This window comes from Protopterus annectens, chromosome 5.part0, assembly GCF_019279795.1.
Source record: "Protopterus annectens isolate FY-2018-M chromosome 5.part0, PAN1.0, whole genome shotgun sequence".
In the NCBI taxonomy this organism is placed as follows: Eukaryota; Metazoa; Chordata; order Ceratodontiformes; family Protopteridae; genus Protopterus; species Protopterus annectens.
The window spans coordinates 1,263,561,852-1,263,567,851 of NC_056735.1; positions in this window are offsets into that span (position 1 = coordinate 1,263,561,852).

Here is a 6,000-nt window from a genome sequence, read left to right on the forward strand (position 1 = left end):
CAGGGGGAAGGTGTTTGCTTAGTTTACAGTAGTGTTCTGGGTGGGGCTGGTCTGCTGCCTGTGTAATTGGCTGATACTGATACATTTCACCTGCCAGCTAAGCTAGTTCTCCTTGATTACTTTCATACTGCTGTTTTCCCTTCCCATTGTCTTCCTGTTTAACGCTGTGTGCGCGCCGCACAAGCAGAGTGCTCAGTTGTGCACACTGCTGCTATTTCCTGGTTTAACCTCTTTTTTCTTCCTGTAAAACCTGGTGTGTGGTGCGCACACCTGCTTAGGCTTTACAAAGAGTGCTAAGCAGGTTTAGACCCACCCTCTAGCTTAGCTGTGCTAAGCTAGGAGCAAACCCGAGCCATAGGGCTCCAATCTGCTTACAGTATGCCTGACACACACCCCTATGATGTCGGCTAACTCCTAGGCTTGCACCAAGCTATTCATACTCTTACACTGTTGGGACCTGACTAGCATGCTGGGATTCACTATCATTCCCCTCGTTTGCACAGGATTGGCTGCTGATGCATAGTTACATCTCACACTGAGCCTCCCCCCTTAGCAACCACTGCTCACTGGCCATGCTGTCTTCTGCCTGCCATTGACTTGCATGGCAGAATAGTGATTTTAGTTAGACTGCTTATTTTAGATTTATTTTATTATTTTCCCCTCGATCTCGTTTGCGCGCCGCAGCCCTACGCTGAAACAGCCGAGATCGGCTAAATAAAATTAAAAGTTGATTTTTGTATTTTTTTATGTTTGTAATGCCAATGGCCTTATACTTGGCCATTGGCATGCTTACTACATGATATGCAGCCTTTATTTGGGGATGGCATAGCTCCGTTTTGGATTTTGCAGAAATGTACTCGGTACTAACAGAGTACATTTCTGCAGTTAGCACTAGTTTTGCACGGACTGTTGCAAGCTTCCTGAATTGCAAAATCACCTCATTTGCATGGGTTTCACCTGCAAATGGGGTGATTTGCATACCAGGGCTTAGTCCATTCAAAACTAGTGCAGGAGCGCTCTTGCACGCCCCTGCAGGCTGTTCCTGGATCGCATGGTGGACATATTGCCTGCTTGAACACATGCACTGATCTTGCACTCCATGCAAGCTTTTGAGAATCTGGGGGTATGTGTTTCCTTGCCAAAAATTGCATTCACTTATGTCATCTTATTAACTCATTAACTTTTATTTCAGTTTTCCTGTTTTAGTGATGCACTTGGCAGTTCTGGTTATCACTGTAGCAAAGTAAATGCGATGTTAGATGGAAGAGATTTAAACTAGATCATGCATTTTTGTTTCCTTGATAGAATTTGTATTCAATTCTGTTGACTTGCTAAGATTTTTATTTTCAGGTTTCCTGTAGTAGCATAGTACTCAAAGGTTCCGTTTACCAGTGAAGCAAAGTAAATGAAAAACGAAATGGGGGGATTTAAACTTTTAGTTAGCGTGTGTTGCAGTGCAGGAAAATTCTTCAGCAATGCCTTTCTTACAAGAAGCAGTTTACCTATTATTCCATAGTTTTTTAACAGAGTATGGGACATTTCTATGCATATTTTTTTTTTCATTTTTGTGGTTTGGTTTGCCTCTAGTCTTTGGGTTGTAATTTGCTGGGGAGCGTATACCAGGTGAACATGGAGGATATGGATGGGATCATTCTACAACAGTAAAGTATTTTATGTGCCATTTTTTTACTGAGAAAAGGCAAGAGGTTGAGGTAGTTCAAGTCACTGTGGTTTATTAAGGGCTATAAAACATTGAGTTTTGAAGGTCAGATTGGTGGTGTACATAGCTATCTTATTGTAACATTGTTGTAGTTTTGCTAACTGCAATTAATGGAAGATGGTGAATAAGGTTGAGGAATAAAGTAGACATTGAATTAGAAGGGTAGGTACAATGGCTTTTCTACTTTAGTTATTGAAGAAGCATTTCGATTTTTAAAGGGTTCTCAAGTTGCAGTTAGTTTTCTGTGCATCCAGGTGAATGTGTCATCAAATTAAAGCTTGTTCCCAACTGTAATGCTTCACAGTTTTGCATGTGAGACTAGTTCAATCTTGGTTTTGTTATCTGAAAAAATATTTAATTTTAGGATCTTGTGTAATTGGAGAGTGGAAATGATTATCTTCAGTTCAGTTTTTTGGAGGTTAAGTAAAAGTTTGGATTATTATAGCCAGTTTTCAATAGATGACAATGATTGTTGAAGGATGGTGTGATGATATGAGATAGTGCCATCTGTGCCAGGGAGAGTAGGACAGTGCATGTGTAACATATGCCAGCATAGCTATCTGGAGTTTTGTAAATAATGCTGTCATTTGACTATCACACTGATTTGTACAGATGCTTGTGTTAAAATGTATTTGTAATGTTGATTGTGTTAGAAATGCAACAACAGTGGGCCCTGCTAGAGAGCAAAGAGACATACGTGTATGTCAGACAGTAGTATTTTAATTGATTAAATGCATATGTTTTAACAGGGAATTCTGGAACGGAAGAGGTTAATCTCAGTCCAGCTAATTTTGAAAAATAGGTTAAAATGAAAAAGGTTGGTTTAGGCCATAAAAATTGTATTGCACCAGAGTCAGGTGATCAGATGTGACGTCATTCTATAACCAGCAATGGAATGATTCTTTAGATATTAGTAAGAGATATGATGGAATTTCCATAGCAGCACTTTGTTTTTTGGGACATGACAGGAAAGATCACTGACAGATATCCCATAATCACACACCTCATCATGCCTTGCTGTAGTAAGTAACTTGACTAGGGACCAGTAATTCTTTAGTCAGTCAGGAAAATATAGTAAGATTAGTTAAGTATTGTTTTTCTGCATCTGTGTGAATGTATCCAATTGTGTTATTTTTTATATCTCTTGTGATTGAAATTCTGGTGTTTATTATAACTAGATATTTAGTATTTTCATGTTTTCTATTTTACATTTTATTATTAAATATTCCTATAGCTTTCATTGTGGCTGGTCTTTTACAGAATACTTTTAACATCTTAAGAGTACTTATGCTTATTTTAGTGAAACCGTGGCCACTCCTGAAAGCCTTGCTGCACTGGTCAAACGCTACCATTTGTATTAGTATTAATTTTACTTAGTATAATTGGGAACCCTTGTAAGAGTGTTAGATTAGCTGACTGGTGGCAGCATAATTACCCTATAGTCTAGGCAGGTGTGTGTGTGTGTGTGTGTGTGTGTGTGTGTGTGTGTGTGTGTGTGTGTGTGTGTGTGTGTGTGTGTGTGTGTGTATGTGTGTGTGTGTGTGTGTGTGTGTGTGTGTGTGTGTGCGTGTGTGCGTGTGTGTGTGTGTGTGAGAGTGTGCGTGTCTGCGTGTGTGTGCGTGTGCCTGTGAGTGTGTGTGTGTGTGTGTGCCTTTGTGTGTGTCTGTGTAAAAATCAAATATCCAAGTGTGTGTGTCAGCTACTTGGAACGGGGACTCCAAAGTGGTCAGTGTGGAGTCTTAGAGAGAGAGAGAGAGAGAGAGAGAGTCTAGCCCCAGGTCTGGAGTGTACTCCCTGTGTGCTCCTAAGGGAAATTGTGCTTGGTGCAGATAGCTGCATCAGAAAGGACTGTGTGTAACCAGTTTTGTTCTTAGTGGCCATCCCTCACCAGTGTCAGTGGTGAGGATTGAGGCTCCTTAATTAATGGCCTGGAGTAGGGACCATCATAGATGGCCTGCAATTTGTAAAGTGCTGGGGTAGAGCAGACAGGTGTACAGTCATCGGCATTTTATATAATGGAGGCATGGTTGGGAGTGTCTTGAATGTTGTTAATGAAGATGTTAGAGAAGAGGCCCAGGATAGATCCTTGAGGAGTTCCTGTTTCAGTGGGTAGGCACATGGAGTAGGATTCCTGCCATTTGGCACTTTGATTACACGACTGCTGAATTATGGTATACAGTCACTTTTGAGACCAGGGAGAGGCCTGTGCAGTAGAAGCATGTGGGATGCTCTATCTGGGAGATGAAAAAAACAAGGAACCAATACCAAAGCTTAGAGATAAGTCCCTTATTTGACTATTCCTCGAAGGCCCTTGAGGGTTTACCAGCACAGCAGCCAATGGAAACTCATTGTTAGTTATTTTTTTTTTTTATTTTTAACAAACAAAACATGACAACACACCATGAGGTTGGATAGTGGGGATAGCATAGAAATGATTCTATAGTCTGATAGCTCTGTGGAGAAACCACCTTTATGAAGATGCATTATGAACAATGTTTTCAAAAAAAATATTGTACATTGTACTCCCTAAGTGACCTGTTTACAAGAACAGAGAATGGATAATGTATTGCTTCTGTAGCTGCCTTGAGGTATTCAGCTGTGAGGTTGTCTGCAGTTAGAGTGGTGGAATTTAGTTTTAGTAAGAGTTTTTTTTTATTATTATATGAGTAGATATTGGATTAGAGGAAAAGAGTAAAATTACTTTGTATTAGAACAGCAAGCAAGTTGTTTTGTTTTATCAGTTTTTGTATGTTTTCATGGTAATGCTTATTACTGAGGATGTAAAATGTTCATTGAATTTTGAAGCTCCTGTACTACTTGTTTCTGATTATAGATGATTGGTTTGTGATTTTTATACCAGAAAATATGAGACTATTTATAGAGTTCCAACATTATTTGGGATTGTTGTAGCTGGTAAACTGTGCATAGGAGTATCAAGTTGTTTTCTCTTGGGTTACTTGCTTTTTTGGCAAGATTTCTAAAACTTCCTATTGAAATGTTGGCACTCATAAAGCTGAACACCGACACACCAAAAAAAAGTAATACAGAAAATAAAGGAGACAAGAGCATATTGAACATTACTCTTCTACTTTAAACAGGGCTCCCCTGCACCTCCTGATGTGGGGGCAAGCAATATACTGAGAAATGGCCATATCAGACTTACTATATTTAAGTCCTTTTCTTCATCCATTCAATGTTCATATCACAGAACTCAAGGAAGTGGGCAGAGACATTTCACATGGTTAACATTTTCTAAAATGACACTAGTTTTGAAAGTTGGATTGCTTTTCCCTTACGCGAGGTGGACCAGGCCTTGTCTCTTTTATTCAGTAATTGCTTTGTTGTATGGGTCAGCCAGATAGCATATTTAAGTTTGACTCTTTGAGTTCATATTGATGTCTGACAGCCCAGAATGTTCAAGAAAATTAACTTAAGTTATGCAACATTCCTTTGTCTATGGGGATTCTTACAGAGGAGCACACCTGCAATGCTTTATGGCTTCTATGATAATATCTCTGTTACATTTTGTGGGGCATCATACAGAGAAAATACATACCTTTTTGGATGTTTTCTGATATCCCTTGGTGACAAAGATTGGGTAGTGCTCACTTATTGAGTCTAGCAGAATGTCATCTTGAATAATTCTGGATGGATTACAGAACAGAATTCAAGCTATTAAGGCAGCTTTTCTGTATGTTTGTCATGTCTTGTTGCATCTTTGATTAACTAAGCTACACCATATAAGTTGATTCTGTGGTAGGGGCTGTTAGGTTATTGACTGGACCACTTTATACTGGGATCACAAAGAAAAAGTATTTCTTAATCATTGCAGGTTGTTACCCAGCTAAGAATTTAGTAGAACAATTTTTGCTTTGAAGTATATGTCTCTCAGTCTATATTGTATATATGCATATACATATATAGATATAGTTGTATATGCATACCTTTCTCTCTCCTTCTTTCTCTTCATATATGTATGTGTGTGTGTGTGTGTGTGTGTGTGTGTGTGTGTGTGTGTGTGTGTGTGTGTGTGTGTGTGTGTGTGTGTGTGTGTGTGTATATATATATATATATATATATATATATATATATATATATATATATATATATATATATATAGTTCCACTTTATAATCTCGAAATGCTGAAATATCGAATTTCAGTATCTCAAAACCATAAAGTCAAATTTTTAAAATCGTGAAACTCCATAACCGCGAATCTGGAAATGTCGAATTCACAGTTATGGTGTTCCGGTATTTGTTGTGGGATGTAGTGTGTGCA